This window comes from Schistocerca piceifrons, chromosome 1, assembly GCF_021461385.2.
Source record: "Schistocerca piceifrons isolate TAMUIC-IGC-003096 chromosome 1, iqSchPice1.1, whole genome shotgun sequence".
Taxonomy (NCBI): domain Eukaryota; kingdom Metazoa; phylum Arthropoda; class Insecta; order Orthoptera; family Acrididae; genus Schistocerca; species Schistocerca piceifrons.
Window position 1 is genome coordinate 317,062,953 of NC_060138.1, and position 26,459 is coordinate 317,089,411.

Sequence of the window (26,459 nt, forward strand, 5' to 3'; positions counted from 1 at the left end):
ATAGTAACATTTTCTTACACTGTGATAAATTATTTGTATTTGTTTCGCTGTGGTTAAACTGTGAAGAAATTCATTACAAGCAGCTTACAGTGTGTATGAGCGTTCGGTTCGGTAACGTCACTGCAGCAGAATGCGCATAAATATGCCCATGTAACCCGTTCTGGACCCTCTCGCCTCCTCTCCCCCACCGCCACTTCCCCTTCCCTAGTCGTTCCATCGACACCATTCATTTTCTTTCGGCTTTCGGTGTGGTTTTATTGTTCACACATTTTTTTCTGTCCAACAAAATAATATTTCATGTCACAAAAATAAATCAATAATGGGATTAATTAAGAGAAACAATGGAGTTCGCACTCAAAAGTTAATTTTCAGCTTACAGTAACGTTCATGCCGTGGAAAGGAAAACTATAACGCAGTGAGAGAAAGACAAAGTTCACCACATGTGGCGTAGCGTTTGGGATAATGAGGGCATATGCAGTAAGGAAAGGCAATAGACGTTTTCACCTTATAATAACAGGAAACAAATGAGAGTGGTGTGGTTTATTCATAGAATAAAAGAAAAAGAATAAATGTACAGGTGTGGATAAACATACGGAAACAGCAAAAACACGACACATTCCGAAGTCCTTAAAAGGTGTAGGAAAACCATAAGCATTGAAAACAACTTCCAGTCTTCTCTGATTGGATAAATCAGGTCCCGTATCATACATAGTGGCAGATAAAAACTGTGTATCAGATAGAGACCCTTTGCTTTTCGTGGTAAAGTAACCTACAAACTGAGCTCTTGAACCACGACTGAGTACACCTCCTCGAAGCTTTACTTCTGGCAGTACCACATTTCTCGCCTTCCAAACTTCATAGAAGCTATACCGCGAAAGTTTCTAAACTAGCTCTCCTGGAAGAAAAGGTATTGGGGAATCATATCTTAGCCGCCGCCTGGGGAGAATTTTTGGATCAATTGTTTCTCTGCAGGGAGGTGTACGGTGACAGAAAAATTCCTGGCAGTTTTAAGCGTCCGAAATATTTCATATCTAAGAAAATAAAGATTGTAGATGCACACCAGGCAGATGTAGCAGAGGAAGTAAAAATTGAGATAGAAAAAAATGGGAATGACGTAGTCCATTTACGAGAGAAGAAGCGGAGAAAATGTGATTGGAATCTGACACTCGTTCGGCTGAACTCGCGGAGTATGTTTCTCCAGCGCTAAAGATTACTAGGATTTAGAGGCAGTATAAAGTCTGGATTATGGAGCAGTGGAAAGACTGCTATGTGCTCGGGTTAGTCTTGTTTCACACTATTTCCAATTTCTGGCCTAGTTTACTTTCCAAGAGCGAAATATGACGGTGATTCCGTGAAGATTCGCACAGTTATACCGTGACATTTCACTTGCCCCACGGTCGCATTACAGCCACGGATTGTATGACCATTTTGTTGATCAGGTCCACCACTTGGTGCAATGTATGTGATGCTGTGTCCCAAGATGACAGGACACCTGCCTAAGCAGCTCGCATCCTCCAGGACTGGCTTTGTGAGCAGGGAATGACACATAATAACAGTAATAATAATATCGGGAACTAAATTAACGGCCAATAAATGACGTAGACCAGACAGTTGCAATTTGGTTAGAATAATATTTATTCAGAAAGCAAACTAATAGCAAAAGTGGTCGTATTTAGAGTTACTTTTACACTCGAGCGCATATCCATTTGACAAAGTTCGATCATTCACAGTCTCATAGCTACATACAAGTTCGATACTCCAGCTCGGTAACTATGCGAAACGTTACGATATTTCACACCAGGCGCGCGGCTGCTCACCGCTCAGAGACTAAGTGCCGTGATACCACACAACGCGAAATTTTCTAAGTCGTTTCATTTCCTAGCTACCTAAAGACCGACCGTCCGCTTTCGCGTCTCCGTCAGCACTCTTTCTCTGCCCGCGCGCCGAACATCCTCGCTCAACTGTCTAGGGCAGTTCCCTTTCCTGAAGCCGTCCATCTGATTGGCTACAGCTTTTTCTACATTATTTTACACTTTAACATATTTAAATAATCAAAGCTTGACCAGTTTCACGTTCTAAATAATGTAACAATAACATCCATTACCTAATAAACGTTAAATTCTTTTACATAAAACCAATACAATTTCCTTCTTAGCTTAGAATGCCACGGCCAGTAGCCTCACAACCATACACTTTCTGATAAATAAATAAAGAACAAAAGTAACTACTATGCACTAAACTTTACAACAAATACTCTATTACCTAATGATTCAATAAGGTGTCTTGCTGCCACTGTTCAATGTGTTTTGCCTGGAGGTAATGGTGATATTATGCCTAAATGAAAATACTGATAATTTAAGTTTGCTATATCTTTTAAACAATTAAAGGTACAGAGTTGATATTTACCACATCTGTCATTTTAATCATTCGCTTCTATATAAATTGTCGATCGTTAAGATCAACTAAAGCGTTCAGATTTTAGCATTCAGGTCTTTGTTACAAAACTTGTGAATTTCATTTTAACAGTAAATCCTAAACTATTATGATAAATATTCAAGTTTTATTGGGATCACCATGAAAATTCATGCAGGATGGCAGATTACGATTACTGTGGCCTGATTCCCTGAATTACTACAGAATTAAATATTTTTCATAAATGTTTCCCTGTATGGCCGCCGATCTTAGGTCCGCCATATTTAACACTGCTACGTATCCCTGGCCACAAAAGGCTTCTACTGGGTTTCCCTATGACGTATTTCTCGTCTGTCTCACACGCACACTACAGCGCTTAGACCTCAATAGACAATAGACTCCTGCGAGTTTCCCCGTCTCGTGGTCAATCTGTGCCCTTTGTGGCACGCGGTTCAGGACGACAGCGTTCGTTTCACAATTCCAGAAGGCCATATACTTAAATAAGATCGAAATGCTCGATAAGTCACATGATCGAGCCATCTTCTCCAGGAACGGAAGCCGAAGCGATTCGTTTGTCAACGAAATGTAGAGGTGACAGAGCCTTTGATATTAGTTAAGAGGTCGAACTGTTAGCTCGTTGTGAAGAGCTATGGAATGATGGAAGCGGGTTAGCAAAGGTTAGGAGACTAGTAGTCCACCACTCTGGGCAGTGTAGCAATCAAACGATGAGTGTTACCCTAATACTCGTAAGGCGTATTGTCAAAAAAACATCATCGTCAAAACATTCATTTATTGTTCGTCAATTACAGCATCGAAGAAGTGAACGCCACCAAGCTGTAAGCTGTGTCCAGCCTGCGATGAGGTGCAATTATCAGTGGTCGGCCTGACAGCCAGCAGTATCGGGAGGCCGGTGATGATGGCGTCAGCTATTTCTAAAGAACGACGAGCGCAGCAGCGAGCAGCGTATCGTAATGCGGGCTAGAGACTGCTCGGCGGCTCAGAAGGCAGCGTGCAGAGGGACGAAGTGTCACGCCGTTTACCCAAGGTGAATAGATGGCTTCAGAGCATCAGAGATGACTACCCACAAGCAGATGCAGGCAGCAAAGTGTTCGCCTGCCTGTTCAGTGGTCGCTAAAGAGGTGCACAGTCACAGACTTAGACAGTATACCATCAAGATGGAAGCCCGGCAGCAGCCGTAGTGGAACCCAAGATGGCCTGCCAGGTAGAGGGCGCGAAGTTGGCAGCATAGGATTTAACACCGGCAGCTACCAGTGGCAGAGTTCAGTGACGGTGAGCGGTTGATCCCTACTGTCTCGTAAATTCTTAATTTTGCTCATTTTTAGCCGCAAGGGGCGATCTGTGATAAAACATTAGAGAAAAATGAATTCTTTGCCAGGATCGCTAATAATAAACTTGATTCTCGACAACCGGTTTCGGTAATCAATGATACTATCTTCAGATCTTGGCATACAGGTTGTTCCGTAAATATATATAGATATATATATATTTTAATGCGGTGCCACAGTCATAATATATTTCTTTAATGTCAGTACCGCCATTAGACTGTTTTACAGTGTTACATTTACACAATCATGATTTAGGCTTCAAATTACCATTATCAAGTGTTTTAAGTGTTATAAATTGGCAATTTCAAGCCGATATCATGATTGTGTAAGTGTAACACTGTAAATGTAACACTGTAAATAAACAAGTGGTACTGACTTTAAAGAAAAAAAGTAAAGGTTGGAAAGTACTCTTTCTCATGATTTGGCAAGTACGCAGCAGACTAGATTGACGCATCAATCTTCTAGCCAATTATGTACCTGCAAAATTGTGAGAAAGAGTAATTTTATTGCTATGTTAAGAAATATGCAATAGGCTTTCTGTCAAGAGCTGAAGATGATAACAATGATTACTGAAACCGGTGATCGCGAATAGAGGTAATTATTAGCGACCTTGACAAAGAAGATTTTCTTTGATCTTGTAGATTCGTGGACAATCGTAGCTCTCCCTTTGCGAATGGTGGCTGGCAGACTGCGATAGCTTTGGCGAAAAATAACTATTTATATGGATTTGGGGCGTAGTGGTTTCGGTACAGCGCTTGTTTCTGTCACGTACGCCACAACAAATCAATGTTTAGGATGTAAAGGAATTGGGCCAGCAACACTGTAGTGGCTCCGACTTCCTGCTAGGTCACAGATATTACACTTTTGATCCCTCATCTGTCCCAGCATCGTGGTAATTTTCTGGCGTCATAGCGGCAGTTCTTGTTGTATTAGCAGGCATTTGTAATGCGCCAATAATTTTTGTTAAGATTTTTTTTTTACGTTTCGCATTACATAGTAGAGCCGACTCAACGTAGTGTGGACAAAAAAAATGGATGTTTAAACTTTATAAAATCTAAGTTTTAATGTGTATTCTTTTGACATGTTATAGTACCTAAAGTTCTTCTTTCTGGTCCTATAGCTCATGATGAGCCTTGGCCTCTTCTACAATTTCCTTCCATCTCTCTCGGTCCTTTGCCAATAATCTCCAGTTTCTATAGCCCATCTTCCTAAGATCTTCCCATCTGGCTCACGGTCGAACACGTCCTCTCTGCCCACCTGGCTTTCCTTGTAATATTCTTTTTGATACATCTGTATCATTCATGCGAGCCACATGTCCCGCCCACCTCAGTCTGGATGATTTCACTATCCTTCCAATGGGTTGGTCTTTGTATATGGTATACAACTCACGGTTGTATCTCCTCCTCCATCTTCCTCTTTCACAGATTGGGCCGATAATTCGTCTAAGTACCTTTCTTTCAAATGCATCCAGTGTTTCAATATCTTTAGTTGTTAATGTCCAGGCTTCAGAGGCATATTTAAGCACTGGTCGTATAAGTGATTTATACATAGTTAATTTCGTGGTACGAGTCAGGAGCCTTGAGGATAGAAGTCTTGTTAGGGCAAAGTGGCTCTGTTGGCCAGTATTAATAGTACCTAAAGACCGAGAGAAAAAGCTCACGAAAACCAGGTCGCAGTCAGAGATGCTCCTCCATCATTAGGGCGAGTTGGTAGCAGAGAGAGTCAGCGACGCTACAAGTACTGCAGCTGAGCACTAGAAACGTTAACAAAGGCCACTAAGAATGAACTTCACATGTACAATGGATAATAATCACCGTTCTAAGACTGTTCGAAAAATGGTTCTTCGTTCGATCCTCGAGGAAGAAAGAGTGAGTAGTCACTGTTATGACGGAGACGGGTAATGGTCGGTCGCAGTGGTGTATAACAGGACACTGATGTGTCATAGTTTGATTCTGAATTCTCGTTCGTCATCAGTAATGATATACTCAGACAAGTTAATTGAAATTAATTTGTTAGAGATTCGACAGCCAGTCTTGAGGTAGGTAGTTTAATCGATAGGATTAGTACTGAGAAGTGTTGGTGTCTGCGTTCAGCTCATCATGATTGATATAAAAGCGCATGATAATTCAGATTCGGAAGATAGCTATGTGGGCGTTCGTGTAACGCTACGCACTGTGGATAATGAGTACGGAAATACCGTACGCGGTTATATGGTACGTTTGTTTATGAATTTTGAAGAATAGTTTGTCGTACTGGCTGTTGGATGTTGTGGAGGTTTCTATTCTTTGGTTAGGGATTTACGCGAATATTGGAGAACTCATCCGTTAACTATCCAATATTTTGGATGGTTTGGAGTACTGATCGCGTGCACAATAGAGGGTGACACAGCTGATATAACAATGAGTGTAGAGTAATACGGATTGAGTATCGGCCAATTAGGATTATTATTATCGCGTGTTCTATGGTGTTTGAAGAACGCTTGATCCCACGACCACCTACTGAAGTGAGACTTGTACTTTTGAGTTCCTGACGGCGCAACTTTACGGAATTGCACGCTAATATACTGTACCATATATCGCGATTGTCTTTGAAAACCAACTATCCTCTTGTATTTTGATAGTCAAGACAGAAAATTATTCAATGAACAACCGTTTAGAGGAGGGACGAACAGTGATTATTTTTTACGATTCAAGTGCTGTAATTGATTTAGTAACCTCAAGGTGTAGTGGCTACGCGGAAGACAACACCTGAAGAAATCTGTATTTTGCTGAAATCTTAAAGCAGAATACAAAGTGGCGGTGACACGTAGGTTCTTGGTTTGTGTTTTCTTTTTTTAGTTTGTTTTCCGGTTAGGAGGGGAATAGCTTATAAGCTGCACTTGGACTAACCACTATAAACTGTGACCACTGACATTTTCACCATTAATATAAAATTGTTTAATTATGTGAAAGTTAAAAACTGTGAACTGAGTAGGTCATTTGTAGTACAGAGAATTTCCTTTTAGTAAAGGAAAGAACGAGATAAAGAGACCGAAATAAAGAAATAAAGAGGGAGAAAAGGTGATTTTTTTTCACAGTTGCCATAAGGAAACTTAATTAAACTAAAGTATTCCCATTTATTGGACTCCTCAAGGGCCAAGAATATAATATTACGTAAACGTAGAAAACCAAAGATTTAGCTATACGTTTTTTGGGAGATATATAATAACTGTAGTGTGTCAGATTAGGGGAAACGAAGAAATGTTTGAAAAGCAAGAGATAGTACACATACTTAAAGAGAGGCAACATTACGAAAGAATAGGTTCGCAATAGACTTGGAACATTGGAATAAAAATGATGAATGCTCAGGTTGCGAATAATGCAGTCGCTAGTTAGCAATGAAATGTAAATAAGATGTAATAAAAATATCATTGGTTCATCAGAAACGAACGGCGTACAAAAACATAATATTTCATGAAAGTATATTAAAGCTCAGCAGTGTTGATGGTTTTTGAGCTGTTGGTTAAATTCATATCAAACGATCGCCACTAGCGTGTGTTCCACCGTAGTACTCAGAGACTTACGTTGATACGTGGTGTCTACGTGTCGACGTAAGTTGTAATTTTTTGGACTATGAAAAGCTGTATGGTAATGTGGAGAGCATACTCAGGTTCACGTAGTTGTATCTATTTAATACCTGCCAAACTAGTCTAATATTTGCTGGTTACCATAGGAACTCTGGGATTCTTCCTCTTAACTAAAGTCAGATGCGTTATCCTAAAACTTTTTCTACTACGATACCTAACATCATCCATCTAGCCAGAAATTAGTGTTGTGTCAAGGTTCAGATTGGTATTGTGTTTGTCAGAGCCACTCTTCCTTCGGAGATCAGCCATTGGTTACGTCGCTGGTGAATTCTTCGCTGTAAACAAAATAACCGCAGTTCACTTTCGGACAGTATGTTGCAAAAGTGGCTCGTCTAACGAATGGTAACTCATCTTCCGACAAGTTCCTTCATAAGCAGTGCGGTGTACCATCCATTGTTCGTTGTCTCTTGGACTGTTCAAATGGATGAATTCCTAAGGGACCGAACTGCTGAGGTCATCGGTCCCTATACTTACACACTAGTTAAACTAACTTATGCTATGAACAACACACACACACACACACACACGTGCCAGAGGGAGGACTCTGGCCTGTGGCTCGAGGGGCCGCGCATTCCGTGACATGAAGCGTCTAACGGCGCGGCCACTCCGCGCTGCTATTGGACTGTGTGTACCAGGATTGAAGAGGTGGATTTTGTTTTCTAATCCATCCGCTACGACACGGGGTGTCAATCTAATCTGCTCGGCCTATTACACAGTCCCTGACGTAACGGCATCCAGCCGCCTCTGTCTGCCTTGTGTATATGACCTCTGCCACCAACAATGGCAAATGTCTCAATTTCAGTCAAATTAATACGGTTTTGAATGCTATATTGTGCTGAAAGACAAAGAAAATAACTTTATTGAACCCACGTTGTGTTTATGAACTATGTGACGTCAACAGTTACTTGAAAGCAGGCGTACCTCCCTGTCCTGTGCATGGGATTATTTAAGGGCAAACATTTCGAGATAAAATCCAAGTACATGTTGCACTGATTGTTGTCACTTTATGCTACTGGATCGTGTTTTCTGTTATGTTTACTGACGTAATTATGTTCGTAATTAAAGATTCTGGCAAAATGAAATTTTCACAAGGCATGAGAGTTTCTAAAACAATATAGAACTTTATTAATTCATACCATCTGCTTTTCACATTACTGATGTAATATTTGTGTTTTCTAAGTATTTGCCACTTCAATTAACAGTATTTCACTATGATATTTCGTATGTTTATACTATGTGTGAATGTTGTTATAAAATTGCTTATTACAATACTGCTAAGCAGTGGTATGTCTTAGAGCTTTGTCGGCTTCTGTTAAATTATATTCCCTCCTAGTTGATCTCAACACCTGTCGTATTAATTAGCCTAATTATTCCCCGAATTAAATACGTTATTGAACATTTAAAAAATTCAGGATGGAATGTAACAATATTATTAATATTAATAATAATTAATATTATTATTAATATTATGTAATAATACTGTTAATATTGTTATTGAACATTTGGTTATAAATAACAATCAAATAAGTGTATTTCCAGTTACACATCACTCAAACAATAACCACTTTCGACAAAATAATGTGCCCAGTTGTCACTCATCTATTAGATTTCTTTAATAAGAAATTATCCCGATAACGCTATCTTGTCACTATCGGTATATGTGACTTGAAGAATCTAAAGACTTAGTGCAACTATGCTTTTGAAGTTTTCTATTGGCACATTCCACTGTTTTATGAATGTGATCTGTGGAATCCTCTTAGAGGTTACAAGGAGCAGGTAGGGCATCTTGTAATAGTTTAACTACAAATAATTTCCTATACATTATTCAATAATCCGTAATAAAATGTAGTTTTCAGTCACTCCTGTACTAAATTTTGCTGCCTATAAAAAATCCATCAGGTACTACGGTCGATGAAACCTCATCAGTGTACACCTAAACTTGCATTGCATCACATATGTCAAGTAGTATCGTAATTCTTAAACTGGTCCCATTAACTCCTATTTCTTCCTGCTACAGGAATATCCCATTATGAAGTAAGCTGACCTAACATAGTGTGTACAAAGGACAGAGGACAAGAAGGAGAGCGAGGTTTATTACAAATCCTCTATTCGGGTACCTTTAATGAACCTTGATAGTGATTGAACCGTGAAATTACTTTCAAAACTTTTCCTTAAGAATTTAATTTACTTACTAACGATTCATCAAGAACATTAACACATTTACCCACACTATGTGAGCGTGGAAGTAGTTGCCAGGGAGTAACTGATGAAATCAAATTGCTTTTAACAAATGGGAATTTAATTCCTAAAAGCTTTTTTTAAAAAGAAACAGATTTAAAATTATAAGCAGAATGCACTCTCTAAATATCAAGTTACAATTTATTCAGAGGCAGAAAGAGACAAATTTTTGAGTGTATGAGCTTTCGGGCTAAGAACCTTGCCGCTCCCTTTTGACACGGCCGTAGTCACGACCGCTCACAACAACCTCTGAAAGACTACACTGGTGCAAATCTACAACACACCAGATTACCTTAAAGTAAAAGTTTTAACAATTCACACACGCACACCAATTATGCACCCCGTAGGAGGGATGGAAATGGTACAAAATACTAAAATTGCCACCGAAAGTGTAACTTGATTTTAACTTCTAACAAAAGTCTTATGGTTCAAGGGTGGCAACTTTATATACTAAAATGAGCATTTAAATAAAAGCGCGTGAAATGCAATCTTATATAAAATTATACAGGGTTGGCCAAACAAGTTACGATGCTCTATACTACGCAGATACCGCCTCTCAAGATGATAGGCAAGATCAAAACATATTTATCAGGTTTTAGGCCGTTGATCCACCAAATCCGACAAACATGACAGAGGCAGCTCCGAACGACAGACAGACACTAACTGCCTAACAAATGCGGACGAGAGACAGACGAGCAAGCTAGGGACGAGAGACTGACCAAGAAAACAAGTAAAATTTAACAAGAGTAAATCACACAACGTATCACCAATCACTTAACTTCTAATAGACTGTGAACTCTCAAGAAGACCTGGCGCAGCACCCCCAAATCGCTCTCACGAACCGTCCGCTGCCAGCCGCTTCAACGGCCGCAGGAAGGCGCGCCGATATCCCGTCTTTCCTGGTCCGCACCAACCGACCGACTGCTCGCTGCTTCGTCCGCGACTGCTACTCCGTCGTGAATGCACTGCTGGTGCGTCTCCCACTCACTTCCAGACACACGACGGCGGAAATACTGGCTCGGACCCAACCGTGCAGTGGAAATACGCCCACTGCCAAAACGACATCCTGCACCAGGAAAGGACCGAGCCAAGCTCCACAAGATGGTAACTGAAGGGGCCAAGAAGCGCTCGGAGAACGGCGTCGCAGCTCGCACCGGCCAGACCGATGTCGTGGGTTGACTCCTGTCGCTCTCGTGTGGACCGCGAAGCCACTGCCCCTTCGCTATACGGCGCGGCCCACTGGACTCACGTGACGAGCACACATGCGCCGACGGACAAGTCATTTTGTATACACTAAGATGGTATCTGTTCTTTCGGACATGTCCCAAAGAACAGATACCATCTTAGTATATATATAGTTAAGGCTCACCGGCCACTTGACCATCTTCTTCTTCTGTTCGAATGCACAAAGAGTGCCCGAACTCTTACGGGAATCGGCAACGCGCAGCGAGTAATGAGTATAATGGGCGGGGGCGCTACGAATGTAGTGCGGGACAATACGTTGATAACGTGGTTTTCGCGGGAGGCGTGCCAGAGATAAATCCCTGCAGTCGCGCCATCCTCTGTGTCCTCGGTGGCTCAGATGGATACAGCGTCTGCCATGTAAGCAGGAGATCCCGGGTACGAGTCCCGGTCGGGGCACACACTTTCATCTGTCCCCATTGACGTATGTCAACGCCTGTAAGCAGCTAAGGGTGTTCATTTCCTTGTAAAGTCATTTTGTGTCTCAGTGCGCGACCGACCAACCAATCGATCCAACCGCCAATGACCATTGCCCGACCAAACTCGAGCAGACTGGTGGCCTAACGCGCAGACTCAAATGCAGGAACTAAGCCCCGACCGGGCGACCACTAGCTGAATTCTGTTACTGGCGGAGAGGAAAGGCTCTCATTTTGCCGGCTTTAAAGGTTGATCCGACCGACAGACGTACCAGCACTCCAACAGACGGACAGACACTAACTGCCTCACAACTGCGAACGAGAGACAGACTAGCAAACTGGGGACGAGAGACTGAGCCTGACTCACCAAACAGACTGACCAACTGGCGAGCTCATAGCGCCCCTTAAATGCACGTGAACAGGCAACCTTTCCCCTTTCCCACCAGAGGGAGACACCAAAGCTGCGATTGCCGCAGCGGCGCCACCGCCAGAAACAGAGGGCGACTGCTTCACATTACACGCTGTGGAGCGCTCTTCAAAACAGCACATTTTTACCACGGCTCAGTGATATTGTTACTGTTCTTACCAGTGTCAGTGCTCTCGGTCTCCTTCCAATCCTTACGTCATCGCTCTTTCAACCAATTTATAACTAACCGTTCTTTCATTGTCTTCGAAGTTTCTCCGCCACAAGCTATGTACATTCCTGCCTGAATCGCTTCTTTTTGAGATATTATCTTCCATTGTTATTTAAAGCCATACTGACTGTTAATCGACCGTGTTTGTTTGAAAATACAAAGTTCACAGGCCGCTACCAGTCATACATAAGAACTGTTGACATTCAAATTATTTAAAGAAGCAAAACGTTTCATGATGTAAACATCTACATCTACATGGATACTCTGCAAATCACATTTAAGTGCCTGGCAGAGGGTTCATCGAACCACCTTCATAATTCTCTATTATTCCAATCACGTACAGCGCGCGGAAAGAATGAACACCTATATCTTTCCGTACGAGATCTGACTGCCCTTATTTTATCGTTGTCATTGTTCAGCCCTATGTAGGTCGGTGTCAAAATTTTCGCATTCAGAGGAGAAAGTTGGTGATTGGAATTTCGTGAAAAGATTCCGTCGATACGAAAAACGTTTTCCTTTTAATCCTTAGTAGGTCTGTTACATTTTCTAAGTGTCCTGCCAATAAAACGCAGTCTTTGGTTAGCCTTCCCCACAATATTTTCTATGTGTTCCTTCCAATTTAAGTTGTTCGTAAATGTAATACCTAGGCATTTAGTTGTATTTACGGCTTTTACATTAGACTGATTTATCGTGTGACCGATTTCTAACGAGTTCCTTTTAGCACTGATGTGGATAACCTCACAATTTTCGTTATTTAGGGTCAACTGCCACTTTTCGCATCATTCCGATATCTTTTCTAAATTGTTTTGCAGTTTGTTTTGATCTTCTGATGACTTTATTAGTCGATAAGCGACAGCCTCATCAGCAACGTTATTTTCAGGGTGCAATGGAAAACACCTTTTTAACAGAGGGACACATAGATAGGAGAGTTGTTATTGGGCTGTGCTTTGATCATATTTTTTCATATGAAATGGATGTCTTCGTTTGATGTGTTCAGTCATCTCCACTGCTACAGCTCTCTGGATCCTGTTCAAAAACTTTTCATAAACATGCATACGATACTTGACACATGTCATCACAATAAACTTTCTGATCGTCGTGTGTTCAGTATCCTTGGAAGTTCAGGGCCAAAGTTACACAAGATGGAAGCGGTGTTTCAGCTAACACTATAAGCAGACAAACATTTAATATTAGCAAAAATAACCATAGCGCAGACCAATATTATGCAGAATAACTTACTATATATGTGTGCACTTTTGTTAAATGTTTTCATACTGCGAACGTAGACCGAGGGTAGGTTTATATCTCCAGACATATCTCTTCATTAAATGATTTAAGTACTGGTAGTGAAGCAAATTTAACAGAGCGATGTAGCACATTGAAACCTTCCCGTCTCCTCTATATCTCTTTTGTTACGCAACCTTCCCTTCTACAATAACCTATGAAACCTTCCATTAGGATTTCTATCTCTTGCTTAATAATAACAAATGAAATCTTCCTTCTGAAATTAATTCTCTTTCTCATTAATAATAATAAGTGCAATCTTCGCATACAAATTTAAGTGCTGCTTATTAAAAGTGATTTGCTGATTATTTCGACGAAACATAGAATGTGTCGTCGTCGTGGCCATCAGTCGTTAGCTGTAATAACCAAAAGCTGTTCCTTACCTTTTTTACTGTTACTGGATCGCCATCTGACTGCTACATCGAACTGCAACATGAATATACTTACTTTGTTTTACTATACCCTATTAGCTGCTGGTGGGCTGTCATAATAAGTGGCTGTATTTATTACCAAAGCTGACGTTATTCTTTAATTAATTTGACTGAAGTAACGTAATTCATAGTTAAACTTTTTCTTGACAACAATAAAATTTTGCAAAGTTTTACGTTGATGGTTTTTGGGATGGATTATAATCAGTAATGTAATATTGCTGGCAAAATTTAATTATACTCTGAAAATTATTCTTCAGATATTTACTCTTGGTAATGAAATGATTTTACAAACGTTCAAATGGGAGTTACTTTTTACAATCATGTTACAACTAGCATTGCGCAAATATACCTTCAGTAGCCTTGAGTTTTTCAAAAAAAAATAATTCAATAATATTAGTTCCTCTTATGATAATAGTTAGCTGACGTCTCTGTACATCCGTTTATAAGCTCTTGTAAATCATAGCTGGTGGTTGGCAGGCACACCGCTCCTCTCAACCTCTCGCTTCAGACCTGCTACCGACTCGCATCACATCTCGCTTACTACAGACTTCCTACGAACGCTAAAGTGCGGTCTCTCCCGCCAACAATGCTTTCTGGAGCAGACAATCCCTGCTACTATTACAAAATGTTTCAATGCGCGGTCTTTCCCGCTCTTTTATTAAAATGTATCCATAAGCGGTCTCTCCAGCCCTTTTTAATATTATATCAATGTGTGGTCTCTCCCGCCAACAGTACTTTGGTGCAGACATTCCCTGCTACCACAATTATTTCCAAAATGACAAATATTAATTATCCTACTTAATGCTATTAATAAAATATAAACATCTTTCATAAATTGTGGTTTGACAATAGACAGTAGAAATACACACGTCTTACAACATTGGTTAGCACACTGGACTCGCATTGGGGAGGACGACGGTTCAAACACGCGTCTGACCATGCTGGTTTGGGTTTTCCGTGATTTCCTTAAATCGCTTAAGCAAATGCCGGGATTGTTCCTTTGAAGGAGCAAGTATTTTTCCTTCTTGATGGCCCCTAATCAGAACTTTTGTTACGACTCCAATGACCTTGTTGTCGACAGGACGTTAAACAATAATCTCCTCCTCCTCATCCAGCAAATTTAGTGACAGGCAGTTGTTTCTGCAATTATTGTTGCGTCCGCTTAGTTGTAGTGGGCGTCATAAAGCGTTTCAATGTACGTTATCTGTTTCTTAGTTTTCTCTGCGGCAACACGATGAACTAGTTCTATCGTACGATATCGTCGCTTACAAGTCGCAGCTGCTGCTGATAAGGCTGCAACGAAGCAGCCTGCAGGTGTTGCCCACTGTGGCTTTGTGCAGGAGAGACAGTGGCAGCCGGCGTCACGACGCTGTGCCGACGGCCGTCACTGCCCTATCTGTGTGGCGCGCTGCGCTCCAGAGCCGCAGCCGCGTGCGCTGGCAGGTGTCTGCAGATAGCGGCATTGTCTGCGGCGAGGCGCCGCGGCCAGGAAATGAAGGAAACCGCCGGTATCTGTGCCGGCGCAGCGCGCCTGGAAATTAAACTCTCCCGTGAAAGCCAGCCCGTCGCTCCGACAGCCGCTGGCGCAGCTGTGAAGGCCGACGACCACTGCCAAGTGTGCGCAGGATCAGCAGCGAAAGACGTTTGAGTCTTTTCTGAACCTCAGCGGGACTCGAGAAGTCTGATGGAACGTCTCGTTAGAGAAGGTGTACCAGAGTTTCTCCTGCTTTTAATTGACTCTTACTTCGTGCAGGGCTTCTTCATGGCTAGAGTTCAATGTGGAAGGGAATATCTACAGATGTAAAATTTGTGGTCAAAAGTTATGGGATAGCAATTCGATTCTACACAGAGTACGCGAAAGAACTCGCCCCTGTTCTAACAGCCGTGTACCGCAAGTCTCTAGAGGAACGGAATAAATGGAAAAGAGCACAGGTAGTCCCAGTCTTCAAGATGAGTCGTCGAGCAGATGCGAAAATCTATAAACCTGTATCACTGACATCGATCTGTTGTAGAATTTTAGAACATCTTTTTTGCTCGCGTATCATGTCATTTCCGGAAACCCAGAATCTACTCTGTAGGAATCTACATGGATTCCGGAAACAGCGATCGTGTGAGACCCAATTCGTTTTATTTGTTCATGGGACCCAGAACATATTAGATACAGCCTCCCAGGTAGATGCCATTTCCCTTCACTTCAGGAAGGCGTTCGATACAGTTGCGCACTGTCGCCTGATAAACAAAGTAAGAGCCTACGGAAAATCAGACCAGCTGTGTGGCTGGATTGAAGAGTTTTTAGCAAACAGAACACACCATGTTGTTCTCAATGGAGAGACGTGTACGGACGTTAAAGTAACCTCTGGCGTGCCACAGGGGAGTGTTATGGGACCATTGCTTTTCACAATATATATAAATGACTTAGTAGATAGTGTCGGAAGTTCCATGCGGCTTTTCGCGGATGATGCTGTAGTATACAGAGAAGTTGCAGCATTAAAAAATTACAGCGAAATGCAGGAAGGTCTGCAGCGGATAGGCACTTGGTGCAGCGAGTGGCAACTGACCCTTAACATAGACAAATGTAATGTATTGCTGATACATAGAAAGAAAGATCCTTTATTGTATGATTATGTGATAGCGGAACAAACACTGGTAGCAGTTACTTCTGTAAAATATCTGGAAGTATGCGTGCGGAACGATTTGAAGTGGAATGATCATATAAAATTAATTGTTGGTAAGACGGGTGCCAGGTTGAGATTCATTGGGAGAGTCCTTGGAAAATGTAGTCCATCAACAAAGGAGGTGGCTTACAAAACACTCGTTCGACCTGTACTTGAGTATTGCTCATCAGTGTGGGATCAGTACCAGGTCGGATTGACGGAGGAGATGGAGAAGATCCAAAGAAGAGCGGCGCGTTTCGTCACAGGGTTATTTGGTAAGCGTGATAACGTTACGGAGATGTTTAGCAAACACAAGTAGCAGGCTCTGCAAGAGAGACGCTCTGCATCGCGGTGTAGCTTGCTGTCCAGGTTTCGAGAGGATACGTTTCTGAATGAGGTATCGAATATATTGCTTCCCCCTACTTATACCTCCCGAAGAGATCACGAATGTAAAAGTAGAGAGATTCGATCGCGCACGGAGGCTTTCCGGCAGTCGTTCTTCCAGCGAACCATACGCGACTGGAACGGAAGGGAGGTAATGACAGTGGCACGTAAAGTGCCCTTCGCCACACACCATTGTGTGGCTTGTAAAGTAAAAATGAAAATGTAGATGTAGATGTAGAACATTAGGATTTAATTTTGATTACATACGAACAATAGTAAAAATTATTATTGTTTTAAGACACTACTATTACCTTTTAAGGACAGATTGCCACTATGTTGGCTGGAAAACACAAATTCCTGTAGACGAGGGATACGTTGTCGATATCTGAAGGACCAAAAATGGCGGGATGCATTTCGTTCTGCTTTTCAGCACAGTTGCTTTCACACCCTTTTTCCGGGATACCAGTATCTACTCCCTAGCCTGCGTCAATTCTGTTTCGTTTGCATTAACAGCTGTCAGTAACACAGCTGCTAAAGGCTGGCAGTGACGTAAAGGGCACTCCAACTATGGAACCTTATCTCTATGTGTAGACACTTGCTTTTGTTTCACGTACGACGTATATAATATACGGAAAAAACCTGGGCATCTCTCAACTTCCCTGCTACCTTTGGACAGAAGTACACAATGCTAAGTTTATTACACTGAAAACTGTCGCATTTTAACATTATTTAATATTGTACTGCATTTGGTGAACCATCTACTTTACAGACATTTGACAGTATGCAATATGGGACACCAGTTTGCTGCGACTTCGTTTGACTTTCCAATGTTACATAAGCGTTCCGCATAAAAATTAATAAAATAGGTTTAACCAGTTGAGACAGAAAGCTGTATCTTATGGAAAGTGTCGAGAATATGAGATGTTATGTCATATTAAGTTCTGGTACCAATATGTTTCTACATTCCTACTCAATATGAGATAAATTACGAGTTTCGACTACAAGAAACGAAAACTCAGGCCAAGAGAAATTCTCCAGTCTGTCCATGGATACGGGTCTGTGTAAAACAGCATGACAACACGAAAGCAGGTTGTCGCTAAAGTATATGTTCGAGGAGTGCGGGCGGAAAATGCTTTCCCTATTATAGAGTCTTTCTATTTTGCGTGAGAAGCAGATGCTACTTTGGGCTACGCTTTGTTTTCCGTTTTGTGGGGGCGTCAGGCAATGGTCTGCCGCGGGGACTGGGTAAAGATCTGAGTTCCCATTTCTCTGCACGTTGGAATAGGCACTACTGGTTAATTAATTTCTGTCGGTGAGAGATGCAACTCTGTTATTAAACTTTCCTTTGGACAAAAGCTTTGCAGGTGTCCCTCCGATTAGCGAAGGGAGGCGTACCGTACATTGAACCAGAGATGCGAAATAGTCTTGGAGCGATTATGTGGCACGCACTCACACCGCTGCCCCACACCGAAGCAAGGGATATTGTCCGGTTCGGCCCCCAGTGGACCTCCCTGAGATGTCTCCTACCTGACGAGTGTAGCCCCAATGTTTGCGTGGTAGAGTAATCGCGCAGCAATCGCCGACATAGTGTAACTGCGGTGGAATAAGGGGAACCAGTCCACATTCGCCGAGGCAGATGGAAAACTGCCTTAAAAACGATCCACAGGCTGGCCGGCACACCGGACCGGCACGCCTTCCCGCCTGGAAAGAAGCGCGTTAGACCGCGTTTCCATTGTATAAAGGACTCGGTACGTATTTCAGTGTGTGAGAGCTGTCTGTCTCACTTAGGTCCAGGCGGAGAGGGCAGTTTTTATTGAACTTTTGTTCAGAGCTCCGTTGATAGCTTGCGTGAAAATGAGTTTCCCGTGCCAGTATTTATTTGTACGATCCGTGTTCTTTTGATAAGCAGTCTGAATTCATGTTGATTAAACATAAAAATCTTTGAACTTCAAAGAAAGTTTTACAAATGGCCATATTTTGAATCGTTGTACCACATCAACACTGATATGGTCACAATTAGAAATGTTATTTGAATTAAATTTTTTATGAAATTATAAATCAGGGTTGATTATATATAAGTTGCTGGTGCAATTACTGATACAGGTTTGCTTCAGCTTGTGTACTGTGTGTTTGTAGGTTCTGGTACATTCTATCATCACTTAGAGCATTATGTGGTAAGATTCAGAGCCTTTTTTGCTGAAAGTTGTAGTATTAGGTCTTATTGACAAGACCTTTGGCTCAGAGTATTGACAATAACATTTTCTGGGGCAGAAATTTAGGTGAATAAAGATGAGGCGCCACTGCAGGGCTAGAAAAGAGGTGGAAGGGGTTTCTTCATGAGGAGCATGGAAGTAGAACACAGTATTGTGGAACTGGTAGTAGTAGAAGGGCTAGATTTAGTCTTTGTGGGGTATAATGATATGAAGGAAGATACAATGTTAAAGATCAGGATACAATAGCGTAAAATGAGTGCATTGACGGTCCATGCCCACTGCAAGACATGGAAGAGAATGCAATTAGGAAATCGTTGAACGCAGAAGAGGCCACGAGGACTGATTTTGTTTTGCCCAGTAATGTTCAAATGAGTCAGCCCTGCACATTAGCAGTACCACCTGTTAGGAAAAGAAATGGATCACGATGCAGATTCATCAGAAATGAAACAAAGACGTGAAAATCAAGATGAGGTATCAAAAGATAGGCTCAAGAAGATCAGAAAGAGTTTCAGTTAGCACACAAAAGAAACAAAAGAGTTGTTGGGTAGAAATGAGGCACAATCAGCAGAGACTGGGCTGCAGTTATGGCTTTTTCCAGCAGATTTGCGCGGTGAAGCTTCGACGCAAGACACAAGAGAGAAGGATGGGATGTATAGCGGAAGAGTTGACAACTTGGAGGAGATAATTAGTAAAAAACCAGTTGAAGTCAAGGACAGATTGTGCTAAGCCATGGAGCAACACAAGATTAGCAATCATGAGATCTTGGCAGGAGGCACATTAGTTACACACACATGATGGGCCACATGGCTTTTCTCGAAACTAGTAACCTGAACAGTTGAGGTACAGGAATTACTTAAGATCAAGCATAACAATCAAAATATTATTAGAAAGACAGTACAATCAGCCTGCTGTGATGGTAGAGATTATGGAAATTTTAAGCTGCAAGTTACACAGATATTAAGCCTAATGGAATTTGTGAGTGAACTGCAATGCTGTGCACATTTTCTAAATAATTATGCAGTTGGAACATGGTAAACTAGTCCTTTGGGCAGTTATGTGTGGAAGAGCTCCTGTGTCTTTCTAATGACAAGCAGGGATGTTTACCCACTAATTAGTAGTGGAACCAACTCACCCAGAGGGTTAAGAAATTGACTGTAGTCATTTGTTCTTGATCAGAAACTTCTAATTTCTTAGAGAAAACGGTAGTAGACTCGGTCCTAAGGCTTGGATTGGAGCAGTTTGGTTGTAGTCTGCCACGCACATGGCCATTACATAACCATTTTGAATGTGCATGCAGATGCCTTGAAGGTGAGTCCACAACAGTAATGGGTTCAATAGGTTTCTCATTGCACTACCTACGAGAAGATTAGAGACGCTTTCTGGGCCAATTATTGGTCATCATACGCCCAAGCCACACTAAAAAGAGGACTTCATAACGGGGTCGAAACTAACAAGCTCGAGCTCCCAAAGCCCAGTAAAATACTTTAAAGCTATGTTACGAACATATCAGTTCCTGAAGACTCCATTTATTCCAGCCGAATTAATCTACCTTTGTTACATGGATTTGTCAGCAAACTATCAACAATCACTTGTAGGAGAATGCAAAGAGGATTTCAAGGTGTTCAAATAGTTGTCGCAAAAAGTTTGAATACGTGCTTGATGACAACAATAATGGAAAGCAACCAAGGAAACCAGAATGGAATTTGACATTGCCTGAGCAGTTTTCTAATGTGCAATGGAATGAGCACTTCCGATATCATGACCGTGGGCGCTATGGACTGTGTCAAAAAAATCAACACAACTGGAATGATTTTCGTGGTGGCAGTGATTAGTGGGTATGGACCAGAAGCTAACGGCTCAGAAGATTCCAAGTGACGAGCTGAGGTTATGAAGATTCAGCCTCCTGACTCAAGGATGGATCAGAATCTAGTAATCCACCACCACGTTGATGATAGGACAACTCAAGTACAACAGACCGAGATGACCTCGTGGGTTATCTTGGAACAAACTACGTAAATTTATTAGATTCTGATGATAGAGAGAGGCATAGTTAGAGAAAAACGAGAGTGTAGGCACCTGGAATATGTGTCTGGCAATTGTGGCTTCTATAGCGAGGATCAGTCTGGAGGCGATCTTGGGTTGTGGTAGCCAGGTTTTGAGCCCATCCAATGCCGTATCTGCGAAGTGTTTCAAGGAAAAAGAACTACCGATGCTGAGATTGCAAAGGCCGAAAAGGACGATAACAGGAATAATTTTTGATATGAGTCAGCAGGTGGTTTTAGAATTTATGTGGCAAGACATAATTAGAATGGAAGCTTGTCTATCATCCACTATCGGCCGGAATCTATGGCCTCATTGGCGTACATTAAGAGCTTCCAGTACATCTTCATGGTAGAAGGACTAGGGGTCCATTAAGGATTTCCAGTACGAGTTCAAGGTCGAAGGACACGCGAAATTTATCGTATATCGTTACACAATATCGCTGGCCTACTAGCAAAGGTTTACAGAGAGATCCAGTCTTTGCCGCATCAACGGGTGACAATTTCATCACATAAGGGTACACTTGCAGAAGTTCTAAGAAAAGCTGGCATGATTTGTCTAGTCCTTGACTACGACCAAATTAGTATGGCTATCAAAACAGAGATGGACTGACTGGAAAACTTCGAGGAGTTATTGTAAAAATATCATTGACTAAAACTTTTGTCTTCGATCAATCTATGCTCGAGCTACTGATAAAATGAGTTGGATCTCACACCGTTGTTAGATGTTATCAGTTTATACGCCATCTTTATGGACTTAAAATCTCAGTGCGGCATTCATGCATAGGTATCACAACATTTTCAATGAGTCGTTGAGATACTTAGTAACGCGTTATGTGGCTGACATACTGATAGCCGAGAACACCAGGGAAGAACATAATGAATTACTGAGTAAATTACTACATGCGCTGCGAGATCATGGAGTCACAGCAAATTTAGGATATTCTAGTTCTGACGCCTACCTGATTAAATTCCCGTGATATGTAATTACGAGAGGAGGCAGATGAAACTTAGCCGAATATCACTCGTTGATGTACGTTGCTGACGTTCTATTAAACAAACTAGTGCAGTATACTCACTTGAGCTATGCCCACTTCGGCGCGATGAAATGTTCTATCAAACTGCAGACAATCCGGTACTCCAACAACGAGAAACACAGAATACATAAGATCTTGTTGATTTGCAAGGATTGCCAGAACTTGAAGCACTCTTCTACATTGATGTGGCCACGTCTGTTCCCAGTAGTACCACCGAAGTGGCAGTATTTAGCAGTGGCAGATCTTCTTAAAATATTCCCAAGAACGAGTAGAGAATTCTGTTACGTTATCACAAAACCATTATCCTTACGCCACTGAGAAAAGCCACTGCTCACACAGTATCAGTGCATATGAGAAGTAATTTTTTAAAGACGTTTGGCAGGTAATTACAGAAAATAGGCTGCAGTTTCGGTCATGCTGGTGAATAGCAATTCTAAAACATCGCTAAATTAAACCACTGCTCATCTCAGTCGATCACGCGTCATGAAACCGAACCGAAAGGAATGCGTATGAATGAGGGGATTTATGCAACTAGTACTGTGCAAACGAACATCCACCTGGGGGCATATTTTTAGCTAGTAACAAAGCTTTATAAATGAAGTGTCATGTAATACCATATCATTACCACTAGATACAGTTTTTAATAATTGGTCGCTTTCAGACAGGATCCAGGATATTGCAGATTTCATGCTGTGGTGGACGCTATGGTATAAAGAAACAGTAACACTCGCTAGTAGCCATGTTGGACACTTTAAGATGTAATGTGTTTTGCAGGTTCTGGAAATCATAGGAAAGTTAGTATATAGCTTAAGATTTTTGCTTGAGTTGATTACCATTTCTGATTCGTGAGTGGTGGAGGATCCAATGAAAAGGAAAGCGACAACCAGTGTAAAAAAAAAGAAGCCTTATGAAGCATGAGGAAATTCAGTACGATAGCATCGTAAAGGGAGAAAAAGTGAAGGGTTTGCTGAACGGTAAATATTAGGAGCTTTGACTTATAATTTTATTATTGTTCTACATGTTAATTAGTGGATAGGCACGAATGGAACGAACCTGTTGGTTTCAATGTATGTCGTGACAGTTGGATCATGTGTGAATTGGTGCATGGTAGTAATAATATGAGTCATAATTTGAGTTTTATCGCTTGCTTTTTTACCTTCAATGGTGATATGTTATTATCAGATAATACGGCTATGAAGAGTTTGAGTATGTATGTGTGGTGTCACATTTGGGATATTATCCACTAACTGCCACATGGTGGCCTTACACTACAGGAGAGCACCGTAAAGACTGGCTGGCTCCCCAGGGTACATGGATTCTGTGGATGGTCAGGCCTGCTGCCTACACATGGCACTCCACCACAAGAGGAAACTCAGCGTGACGTTTTAGTATCTGGCTAGAACGCAGGTAGCAATTGTGTGAGATGGGCCTCTCATTCATGGCCATCTTAGGTAACCTTGAGGCCACACTGAGGCACTCCGGCACCTTTTACCTCCATGCTCGGCTGAATGTTGGTCTCGCCATAATGAGTGGACATCCTGAAGTAGCTGGTACAGAGGCAAGACTATTTGCTGAGGGGATACGCATGATGATGTGCTGTTCCTGATTCTTGATACCCCAGAGGGCAGGTTAGATAACCTACAATATGGAGGGTCAACACCAAAAAATTATCTGTTGTTTCGACAGCTATCCCAGACTCATCTTATTCGTGTATCATTACAATGAGCATGCTGCTATAAATAGTTGGTATTGTTTGCACACGTATTAGCTTTTTCTGTTTGTGAGAACATCACTCACGTGCTACTTACAGCATAGAACAGTAATGTACAGATAATTCTAACCTATTTTCTCCACAAAGGGATCCACATCTGTACAGATCAATCGACGGTTAAAACTGCACTGTACAGTGTTTCATTACACTTCATAAAATAATTAAAATCCTTACTTTGTAATATTCAGTGCTCCATTAAATTGACTCTAAATGGGGATGGAAGTTAAAATGAAAAAAAAAGGCTTTGGCCAATTTTTTTTACTTTTTCCTTAACACGAAAGTTGTTTTACTTTTTATACAAAAAAATTAACACTGCAGAAAATTTGTACTTTTAGTAGGGCCTAAGGTAAGTTTCTGTCTCAAGTAAAATGGTCTCTTCAAATTAATAACACATTTTCTTTCATTTTTCAATATTCACAGCAAACAATGTTATGTTTAATTTTTTATGTTCATAAAACTAATGTACCTGCCACTTCAGATATGGTGAGGAACTACGTGCCAAAGACAACTCGGCAGAGCTGGTCACAGGAAGAAATGAAAGAGGCAGTAAGCGATGTTCTTGAGGGATGGATGGAATACATAGCGGCATCTGAATCTTTCAATGTATTTATAATCATCTTGACTGACAGGGTGAAAAAAAGTATGAAAAATATGATCTGGCACCCGAGCTGGATTCTGGCAAGCGATTAGGTCGCTATGATACTGTGTTTTCTAAAGCTGAAGAAAAGAAAATAGTTGAGTATGTATTATTTACGGAAGAAAGACGCTTTGACCTTACAGTTTCTGATCTATGACGGCTGACATTTGATTTACAAAAAAATCACAAACGATATCTTCAACAGAGTCGAAAAATGGCAGGTAAAGACTGGTATTACGGTTTCGTTGAGTGACATCCTGAATTAGAGCTAAGGTAACCAGAGCTTAAATGTTTAGCTCGACGTAAAGGTTGTAATAGAGTTACTGTAAGGAATTTTTTTTATGTTTTGGAGTCAATTTACACGAAGTACAAAATTAAACCAAGCGGTGTGTACATGTGGATGAGACAGGGATTCTTACAGTGCCAAACAAACCTTCAAAGGTGTCAGCTCTCTGGACGAAAAACAAGTGGGATGTTTATCTTCTGCAGAACGTGGTGTACATGTATGAGTGCATCTGGGAACTTTATACCGCCAATGTTATACTTCCCCGGAAGAAGGAAAATCTGTTGTTAATGGATGATATTCCTCCAGCATCCTTCGTCTGTTATCGTGAATTGAGGTCGGTCAGTATGGACAGTTTTCTAATCTGGTTTAAGAAATTCTATGAATTTTCTAACCTGTCACTGGAAAACCAGTTTTGCTCATTTTGGACGGACAAGAATCACATACTAACAGTTTGGGTCTTACTGACTTAGCCTGGAAACACAATGTCATTCTACTGTGTTTTCAACCGCAAATAACACTCCTCCTTCAGCCTGTAGATGCTTCCTTTATCGCCCATTTTAGTGCTTAATTTGAGCAAGAAGCTAGGCAGTAGTTAATTGCACATCCTGGGCGTTGCATCACTATCTACCAAACCAGTAAACTTGTAAATAGGGCTTTCACAAGAGCTGCTCTTATGAAACTGTCATAAAGATCTTCGAGAAGACTGGAATACAACCATTCAATATAAACGTGTTCCTTGATCACCTGCATGCTCCATCTGAAACTACTGCTAGGACACGAGAATCAGATTTTACAAACTGTCAGCGATCAGCTTCTACAGAAGCATCGACCACTGAATCGTGTCAAAATTTAGCTTTTGGTGCACCAGGTGCTGCACAGTTCCAAGACTATGCAACCCTCCTGAGTCCGGATTCTAGACTACCTGATGACAATCGCCCTCAGTCATCTAAATCTGTAATACTTGACGCTACGTGTTCTTGGTCTTCAACTTCTTAAGTAAAAAATGAAGAAGGGAACCAGTCTTCCATTTCTTGAGCAACAAAGTCAACATATACGTCAGCAGGGTCAAGTCCAGTAGGCCTACAAAAAAAAAAAAAAAAAAAAAAAAAAAAAAAAAAAAAAAAAAAAAAACAAGAGTATTTCTAGTATCACCTAAATTACTAATGCCATCCCCACAATAAAAGGTGAGAATTCACAAGAAAAATGGAAGGAGGAAAGGAAAGACAGTCATCCTCACATCCTCACCTTAGGAATCAGAACTGGAGACAGAGGAGAAGAAAAAATAAGGGCGAAGGAAAATTACAGAAGAAAGAATGAAAGTTAAAAACCGTGGATCATTGGACTAAGACACAAACAATAACAGGTGTCCTAACAGAAAGCTTTATTTTCGATGTAAGCTCCAAACAAAATCTGAAATTGTAATGTAAAAGAATGGAAAGTAAAAATAAATGCCGATGAAGATGACAGTGACTTGAATGAAGAAGGAGAGGCTTGTATATTCTGCAATGAATTATATTCTAACTCAAAGGACATTGAGGGGTTGATTCAATGTCTGAAGTGTAAGGGATGGGCCTACGAAGCTTGCAAAAATTGTGAAGAAGAAGATGACAATTTCCTTAGTGATTTTTGCTCTTAAAACTTAAATATAACGTCACGAAGTGTTAATTTCTTATTTCATGTTGATAAATGACTGATTATTTTTTTTAATTTATTTATGTAGTGTTTTTTTTACATTTAAATCTTTCAAGTGTCTGTCTTATCCCATCTGCAGGGAAAAACCGTTGTTTTGTCAATTTAAGGAAAAAGACT